Source organism: Ochotona princeps, chromosome 12, assembly GCF_030435755.1.
Source record: "Ochotona princeps isolate mOchPri1 chromosome 12, mOchPri1.hap1, whole genome shotgun sequence".
NCBI lineage: Eukaryota > Metazoa > Chordata > Mammalia > Lagomorpha > Ochotonidae > Ochotona > Ochotona princeps.
The window spans coordinates 48645219-48655251 of NC_080843.1; the positions used below are offsets into that span (position 1 = coordinate 48645219).

General features: G+C 41.2%; 1 pseudogene; it reads right to left on the reverse strand.

The window, feature by feature from the left end:
• Positions 1 to 643: 643 nt before the first annotated feature.
• LOC101524135 (E3 ubiquitin-protein ligase FANCL-like) lies at positions 644 to 5191 on the reverse strand (annotated as a pseudogene).
• Between the last annotated feature and the right edge of the window lie 4842 nt (positions 5192 to 10033).

Below are 10033 nucleotides of genomic sequence, written 5' to 3' on the forward strand. Positions count from 1 at the left end.
TATCAAATCAAGTTTTTTGGATAATTTTTATACCATTTCCAGCTCTTCAGAAAATAATAATATTTTTATTTCAGGGTTTTCAGGATAATGGCCTGAATACAATGTGGACATTTGCCAACATGACGTTAAAACCACTGATAAGTAATCAATTACTCATACAAACATATTTGATGGAAAGGTTGTCCACACCAGACATTATCACACATGTGGTCAGGAATGTCATTAAGCTGATAGGCAAGACAAATCTCACAGTCCATAGTAAAACCAGATTTTTTTCTCTAGGATAACAGGAGTTTCTGAAACATCTTCCAAATTTTTTTAAGATTTTTTTTTATCGGAAAGTCAGATTTACAGAGAGGAGGAGAAACAGACAGGAAGATCTTGCATCCAAGGGGCTGCAACAGCTGGAGCTGAGCCAATCTGAAGCCAGGAGCCAGGAGCCAGGAGCCTTATCTGGTTCTCCCATGTAAGTATAGGGTCCCAAGGCCTTGGACCATCCTCAGCTGCTTTTCCAGGCCACAGGCAGGGAGCTGGATGGGAAGTGGAGCAGCCAGTACTTGAACTAACGCCAAATGGGATCCCAGCATGTGCAAGGTGAGAATTTCACACTAGGCTACCACACCAGGTCCATCTTCCAAATTTTTTAACAGACTGTTGGATCCCACAAACATATGTTCCTGCTCAACTTAATTTCCAAAGGTTTTACTACACGGTTAGAACAAAGAAAGCAACAATCAGTAATCGTAATAGAATGCTTGAGGTCCATCTCTGTATTTATGCAAGCACTATTTACCACTGCAATTCTGTGTTCTACCACATTTTATACAATGTGTTCTGGCCCAAGTAGTCAGATTTTCTCTTCAGCTTCATCCACAACATCCAAGAGTGGCTTCAGTGACTCTAACACTGTCGAAAACTGAATACTGTTCAAACATCTCTGTGGTGCCCAACAGTCAAGAAATGGAACAGAGAAACCCACAAACCAGTCTAACGATTCTGTAGGGCAGTTAACCTTGAACTTGAGAGTAATAACAAGCTCTCTGCCAGAGGGACCTTCTGCTTTTCACTTGATGGTACTGAAGCAAGACTCCACAAACACAAGTGTATCCCAACCAAGAGTCCCTAACTCTTCAGTAAGAATTGAATAGAACCAGGGAGGAGCACACACATCTCTTGTGTATTCTTTAAAGCAATTTCCAAAAGTCATCTTCAACTCCACCATAAAGCTCATTAGATCAGAACAGTGCTCCATTCTCTGGCACACTATCTGATAATGTCCATTAAGTATTGTTCTCATCTGGAAACTGCATAGAAATCCTGTATTCTAGTGATCTTCCCCTACCATCAGCAACACAGCTGTATTCCAGGGCCCCAAGATGACATCAGAGAAACATACAGGCTAAGTCAGGCTGGAAGAGATGGAGATAACAGCCACAGAAATGAATAGAGATGGAACAGCCTAGATATCCAACAGGAAAAAGAGATGATGATGAAGGGTAGAAATCAAAGGGGAATGGGTGCTGGGACTACAAAAGAAACTGCCTTTACCATTTTACCTTATTCTTTTTCAAAAAATACTTTTATTTTCATTTATTTGAAAATCAGAGTTACAGAAAAGAAGAGACAGAGATCTTCCATCCATTGGTTTAGTCCCCAAATGGCCACAATGGCTAGGGCTAAAGCCAGGAACCTGGACATTCTTCCACATCTTCAATATGGGTGGAGAGGTCCAAGCACTTGAACCAATTTCCACTGCTTTTCCCAGGCCATTATTAGAAATGTGGATCAAAACTACACTGGTTGGGGGGTCTTACTGCAGAGTTCATAAAGGTTACAGGCATTGCAGATGGCAGCTTTACCTGATATGCCACATCTTCCCCTGCTTTTGTTCCTATATTATATCCAATAATCTCACATCTTTTTAAATAAATACATTTATTTATTTTGAAAATCAGAGAAACAGATATGAGAGAGCTCTTATTTACCAATCCACTCCCTAAATATCTGCAACAGCCAAGACTGGACCAGGCCAAAGCAAAGTGCTAAGAACTCAACTGGGACTCCTACTTGGGTATCCAAGTACTTGAACTATCATCCACTAGCCAAACTAACAGGAAGCTGAATTTGAGACAGGAGCCAGGACTCAGACTCAGGTGCCCTGATACGGGTGGAGGCATGCCAAGAAGCCTCTTAACACTGCACTAAACACCTGCCCCTCTCCTCATATTTGACATATCCATGTACATGTCACTTCTGGCCCTCCTAAGCAGCCCCATTTGGTCATTTAATGTTTATTGGTGAAACAGGAAAAAAAAATTTAAACGCCTCATTATATCAGAATCCAACCAGGAAACAGAATTAAAAATACAAGAAAGTTAATGCATCAAACTAGTTAGCACAGACTGGGAATATAACCAGGAAATGGTGAAGCAAGCCGCAATTAGCAGCAACAGGAAGCTGCCACCACCCAAGCCTGCAGGGGTGAAGGAAGGAGCCAATGTTTCCAGTGTTTAGGGCCAGTGGCACCTGAGCCACTTCAGCTTGGTCCATAGAGTTGGACAAATGCAGCCACTGCTGGGGGCACTGTCAGGACACAGAGGAAAGGGGCAAATAGTCTTATGCTTCCCTCCCCTTCATTCTTCAGTCTTCGATCATTGTCTCCTATTGGCCAAACTCAATCAAAAGCCAGATGATAAGAAAGCATGGGAAATGCAGCCTTCAGGGTCAGTGCCCTGCAATGCAGAGCAGAACAGAAAATGGCAAAGCAAAACAAGTAAAAAACACATGAAAATTGTTTGTTCTGTACACTGCCAAGAGCCATGGAAGAAAGTTAATTTTATATGTCAACTTGACTAGGCTAAGTAATGCCCAGGTAGCTGGAAAAACATTATCTCGGGATGTATCTATAAAGGTGTTCCCAGAAGAGAAGAACATTTGCATTACAAGATTAAATTAAATAGATCATCCTCACTGGTTTGGCCAGGCACCAAATCTAAATCATCAAAGGCCTGCATCAGACATGAAGACAGAGAAAGGGTAAATTTGCCCTTTCCTCTTAAGCTCAAACATCATTATCTCTCACCTTCAGACATTAAGGTTCCTGATCCTATGGCCCTCAGACCCTGAGACTTACACCAAGGGTGACCCTATTTCTAAAGCCTTCATCCTGGACCTGAATTAATTCACCAGCTTTCCTGCTTCTCCAGTTCACAGACTGCATGTCACAGGACTTAGCCCTCCTATAGGAATTAATTCCCCAAATCTCCTCCATGTTTCTACTTTCTCTTAAAAGTTCATAGACAATGACTTTTAAAATGAGTGTATTTTTGTGAAAAAAATATTAAGAAATCCATGCACAGTCTTTTTATAACATTTGAGGATATTTCAAAGGGTCATGAAAGGACTGGTGTTGTGGCACATCCAGCTAAGCCACCTATTGCAATGCCAGCATCCCAGATGAGCACTGGTTTGAATCCCAGATGCTTTAGTGCCAATCCAGATCCCTGCTAATGCACCTGGGAAAATTGTGGTGGATGGTCCAACTACCTGGGTCCCTGCCACTCACGTGGAGTTCCGAGCTGCTAGAACTAGGCTAACCTAGCCCTCGCTGTTCGTGGCCACTTGAGCAGTGAATCAGCACCAGGAAGATCTCTATCTCTGCCTCCTTCTTTCTCTCTGTAGCTATTCCTTTCAAATAAGTAAAAGAAATCTGTGAAGAGAGTTCATGGAGAAATAGAATAAAAACTGTGTTGCAAAAAGTTCTAAATCCATACACATTTTCCTCATAACACGCATTTTTCACTTATTATGAAAATTGCATCAAATATATTCTTAATTCTAATTCTATTTTTCCATGAAATAAGTGTGTGTGTGTGTGTGGTGTTTTACATTTTGCTGGACAAAATGGCTCATATGGAAAGATACCAGGTTGTAAGGGAAGGGATTTCCTGCAGAGAGACAAAGACACACAGTCTGAAAGTTTCTTCCTTATGTGGCATAGCTGCCTCTAGGACGGTCTGTCCTCTGAACAGGAGCAGACTGTCATCACAATGCTTTTTGAAAGTCAATGGTTCATGACTTTATGATCTTTCTTCCAAAGAAATAATATTATGTAATAGTTTCTTTGCCAAATAAACATTTCAGAAGCTCTTTTAAGCCATTGTTAATGACAGCGACTTTATTTCCAAAGCATGGAGTCTTCCGAAGCAATCACACACTCCCTCAGAATTTAAAACAAATTGGAATATTCAAAATCTTTAAAATTTTGAAATTAGACAGTTTTTTTAATTTTTAAAGATTTATTTCTCCTTATTTTAAAGGCAGAATTTCAGAGAGAAAGAGAAAGACACACTAACAGAGAGAGAATCTTCTATCCTCTTGTTCACTTGCCAAATGGCCACAAAAGCCAGAGCTGGGTCAGATGGAAGTCGGGAGCCTAGAATTCCACTCTGATATTCTGTGTGGTTAACAGGGCCCAACTACTTAAACCGTCCACTGCTCTCCCAGCCCAGCGAGCTGGAATAGAAACAGAGCAGCCGGGACTCAAACTGGCACTCATATGAGATACTGACATCACAAGAGGTACCTTGGCACACTGTGCCACAATGTCAGCTCCAGTCCTTAAAATTTTTAAATTTAAGATCCCTGGACTAATGTTGCACTTCTTCCCAAATTGTAAATAAAGAATCTGTCTATTGGAAAGCCTCTTGCAATCTATCTCCAAAGGCCAAAGCATACATTTCCCTCTCAGAAAAACTCATGGTGGAATTGCTTCACCAAGTATTTGGTTGCTCTTGGAAACTGAGGACCTAGGCAGATAAGGTGACACTTGTAGTCAGTGAACACTGTCTTCCTCTGTTTCTGAGAAAGTTCATTAAAGCAAATCCAGCACTGCCTTGCAATGCAGAGTAACTATCTTCAGAAGGCTGCTGCAAAGTCAGATCTAAGGACTGACATCTGTCCCCAAGTCAGGTCACACCTGGGAAGCTGTTAAGAGGATTCACTTTTGAGTCACCAGATCTTGGGTTACCATCCCAGGTTTCTTTATCTGGATTTTACCTCCTTCCCCTTCCTCTTTTTCTTTCTGCACCTCAATTCCACTCTGGTATTCAGGCCCCTCCTGGGCACAGGAAATTTTGAAATCCTTTTCATTCTCAGATTCTTCATCTCCTCTCAGTTGGCCCCTGGTCATCCCTGATTCAGAGGACTGATTCAGAGGAGACTCTGTCTCTTTCTGCTTATTGTCACACACCCCCTTTCGCCTGGGTGAATTTCTAACCCGTTCCTTCCTGGTGTGACCCACACCATACCACTCTGCATACAACAGAATGTCTTACATTACCCAAGTGCAGATTACCAGAAGCATTGCCATGCAACAAGGCCACTCAATTAGCAGTGGGCACTTGAAATCCAGTCTTGGAAAATGCCTTGAGACTAAGGCTCAACACATACCATGATGAATGGGCAACATCTGCTGTGGGCAGAGTGCTTTTAGTAACAATTATGACGTCAGTGGGAGAATCTGAGGTTTGAATGTTTGCTGTGCATCAGGCCCTGGGATATGCGTTTGAATGCCTTATTATGTAACCCTCCTGATGAAGAAAGTGAGGCTCCAGTGGTTAAACAATTTACCAAGATCATGAAGTTGGTAAAGGACAAACATGAAACTCAACACTCAGGTTTATATCATCAAGAACTTTGGTTCTAAGGTTAGGCACTGATTAATATTCTAAAATACTCAAGGAAATCTGTTCCTGCAGATTTGGTCGAGAGGAGGCTCATTGCCCATTTGGTCTACAATCATTATTAAACATTGACCTGTCTTTCTCAGTTGAAGTCTACCTGCTCAGCCCAATAAGCAAATTAGAAAGATTCACAAATTATAAGACTTTACCTGTGTGGTGGGGCACTGAATGAAAAAGTTTAAGGGAGACATGGTAAGAAATATGAGAATATAGGGTCCGGCGCCGTGGCCTAGCAGCTAAAGTCCTTGCCTTGAACGCCCCAGGATCCCATATGGGCACCAGTTCTAATCCCAGCAGCTCCTCTTCCCATCCAGCTCCCTGCTTGTGGCCTGGAAAAGCAGTCAAGGACAGCCCAGAGCTTTGAGACCCTGCACCTGTGTGGGAGACCTGGAAGAGGTTCCAGGTTCCCAGCTTTGGATCGACGCAGCACAGGCCGTTGCAGCTCACTTGGGGAGTGAATCATCGGATGGAAGATCTTCCTCTCTGTCTCTCCTCCTCTCTGTATATCTGACTTTGCTATAAAATAAATAAATAAAATCTTAAAAAGAAACATGAGAATACAGTAGCTGACATCCTTATTTAACTGCAGGGTTGAGAAGAGTACTCATTTCCTTCCTTCCATCACTATACCATGTGTTGGACACATGAACACCCTTAAAGCTGGGGTCTCCCCACTTTAGGCACTGTATTCCTAAAAGACAAATGGTATAAAGAAAAATTACTTACAGTATTTGTTTACTACTGGGGATTTTTCTAGGTGTGCTCAAACTTCTCAGTGCCATGTGATGGCACCCAGCCAAGAGACTGCAGAAGGATATGGAAAGGGTAGAAAAGAACACAAAATCTGAGTGCAACTCCACTCCTCTGTCACCTTGAAGGAGGCTGCCCATTTTCTAATTGGTCCAGACAGAAGGCAAACACTTTCTTGAATTTAATTACCAGCTACTGTCTTCATTGAAGACATTTTTTTTCATTCATTAAATAACCAGTCCCCTTCCTTCTGTCTCCCTTCTCCAGATAAAATTGTCTCTATTCTGTAGTTTTCCTGGATCTTTCTTCAGGAATATTATGAGATGAAGATGTGGTTTGTATGTGCTTGTCATTTGAAAGGTGTTATCAGTTGGCTTTGCTGACAGATTAGATGTGTGATGTACAGTGAAGGCAAATTCAAGAATGATATCGTGTGTGGCACCTGATTAAAAGGAAAAATGGAAGGATCAAGTTTAGGTGGAGTTAACTTTTTTGCCCATTAAGTCTATAATGTCTAATCATCCATTCAAGGAGGGGTGTTGAATAGAGGAACCAAGAAACTGGCTTATTGGAAGCCACCAAAAAAGACTGCTTCCAAGAAGTTAATGTTTTCAAATGTTGCTAAAAGAGGATGTAAAGCAAGAACCAAGAATGAGCCTTCAGATTTGTCAATTTATGTATCTTTAATAGCCTGTGAAATAACTGTTCTGGTGAAGCAACTGTAGTGAAAGACTGATTGGAACAGGTTGGAGAGATATGGGAAAGAGAGGGAATTAGAGACAGTGAATAGAGACAACATTGCCACAGAGTTTCACTGAAAATGGTAGCAAAGGAGTGCACTGACAGTAAGAGGGGGGTGTGCAGGTGATGAAAGATTATCTCAGGGTCAGAACACCACCTCAAACACTGCTGAGAATGATCCAGTGGAGAGAAAAAAGTGATGGAACAGAAGAGAAGGAAGGAGGATCCAGGGTTATAGCATAGTTTGTAAGGCTACCTCCTACAACATCTGCATCCCATATGGGTGCTGGTTCAAGTCCCAGCTGTCCAACTTTCAGACCAAATACCTTTTAATGGCCCATGTGTTTGGGTCCCTTGCACCCACATAAGAGATTGAATGAATCTCCTGACTTCTGGCTTTGGCCTGACTTCCATTCTGGCTATATTGAACATTTGGGAAATAAACCAGCAGATGGAAGGACATTTTTTGTCTCTTGCTCACTCATTCTCTGCAACTCTGCTTTTCGAAATAAATCAATAAACCTTCAAAGAGAGAGAGAAAGGATGGAGATTTCCACAGCAATATCCCTCAGTAGTACTGAGCAAATGAGGTCTGTGTCTGAATGTTGGGTTGATCTTTGTTATGAGCTCCAGAAAGATTCCTCTATCTCTAAGAATAAATATGGGTCTCTTACTGAAATTTCTTCACCCACCTTTGTTTTTAGTTTTGGCCAGAAATTTAAATACAAAGTGTCGTTTTATTGCTTAATTTGCATGTTGATTAATAACAAACTTGAGCCTTCTCTTCCTGTATGTATCACTCATTTGCATTTCCACTTTAGTTCATATCCTTTTTTGTATGTTTCAATTGTCTTTCTTATTAATTAGTAAAGAATAAAGCAATGATAATTTTGCACACTACAATTCCTTCTCTTGGAATCTATAAATCCATCAAATTGTCTCACATTAATTGGAAATATTACATTTTTACAGAATCAAATCAATCATGTCTTTGCCTACGTCTTTGCCTCAGTATAGATATTTTTAAATTAAAAAACAAAATTCTATGTGTGCTTGCCAGAGTCCAGCTCCAGCCGAGTTCAGAGCTCGGAAAGGGTGTGTGGAGTCGGAGATAAAGAAAGACATGGACACTGTCACTTGGTGCCCTCTTGCAACAGCTCAAGAAGCTGTCATTTTTTATTTACTCAAACTCCTCATAAGCTTCGGCACAAACAACTAATTGTTCTGTTTTTACTTCAAGACTAAGGAGCATGCACAGACATTTGGCCGTTCTGTCTGTACTTCAGGACTAAGCAGGTGCCCCTAAAGATAATTCTGCAAAATACAGTATTCATATTCTTTAAAGCAAGCCATTATTCATTCTTCAGTAGTAGCCATGGAGCGACAGCCAAGACTCCAAGGCCAAGGCACATGCCATTACCTGCTAATCAGTAATACATTCCTACCACATTTCTAGTTCTATAATTTACCCATCATTTACTGGAGAAAATATGTCGCAAGGAAAAAACATAAAAATCCAAGACAAACATTTCAAATGTTAAATTCCCCTACAACTATAGGCTCTACAACCCCATAAACAATGAAACAATAATTAAAAGTGCATTTCCTTAATAAAAGCATCCTTAATTCCTCTAACTAAAAATTATAAAAGCGGCTAAAACAGTTACATTTTCTATGCTCCAAAGAAATTGCAAAGACAGGCTGGGTTTTGAGATAACAATAACTATATTTATTGTCATAGCAGTTTCAACTCTTACTCCAATCACTTGCATTAATATTTAGGATATTTATCATGCCTTTTCCCAGAAGGTGGGCTACATGTCTGGGCCAGATTCTGAGGCAATGGTTAAGTACCAAATAAGGTGTCCAGAATGACACAGGCTTCATTGTGCTCCTGTGTATAAATTGTCAAAGGCCCATTCACCAAAACATTATCAGTGACATTAACTCCCAAGCTCACATCAGTTACAGAAGCCACCTCACAGGGACAAATGACAATGCCTCAATAGATAACAGAATTCTTAGTGGGGTGGTTGAGTGTCCATGCAAAAAGGGGGTGAGACTGCATCAAGGTGCTCCGAGAGAAATCCACTGGGCCCTGCCAAACAGCTGGAAGCTCCCTGGGCCCTGCCAAACAGGGGAGCTGTTCTCTTCACACCTTTAAGTCATCCACACCTACTGCACGGACCCCAGCATGTTCTGTTATTCAATTACCAGATTTATCTTTAACATCTTTAAGGCATCTGGAATGTCCATTGAGAAAACTAGGGAATCTAAAATGTAACAATTGAACTTATATAACATGTGAATTTTCTAACTTTCCAGTTACTACCATACTTGTGTGACTGAAAACAATGGCTGTGGCAGTCAGTTAGTCTAGTGGTCAAGATGCCATTTAAGACCCCCAAGCTCCAAATCAGAGCACGTACTACAGCTCCTGACTCCATCTCCCTACTCCCTACCCTATGTGGCACCAATGATGGTTCAAGTACTCCGGTCCCTGCCATCCACATGGGAGACCTAGACAAAGGTCCTAGCTCTCAGCTTTTGCCCTTTCCTGTCCTAGCCATTGAGGGCATTTGGAGAGTGAAACAGCCAATGGTAGCATGCTCTCTCTCTCTTCATATCAAATTAATAATAATAATAACAAAGACAGCAACAGCTTATCTAAAAAGACTCTTACAAGGGAAGCCTCTTTAACCCTCTTAATTGGCACAGTTAAGCCACCTTTGACTTGTACAAAACCTCTGCAGAGACATGGGAGAGTGAAGTTGGGGTTTTGTTTTGTGTTTCTGGGT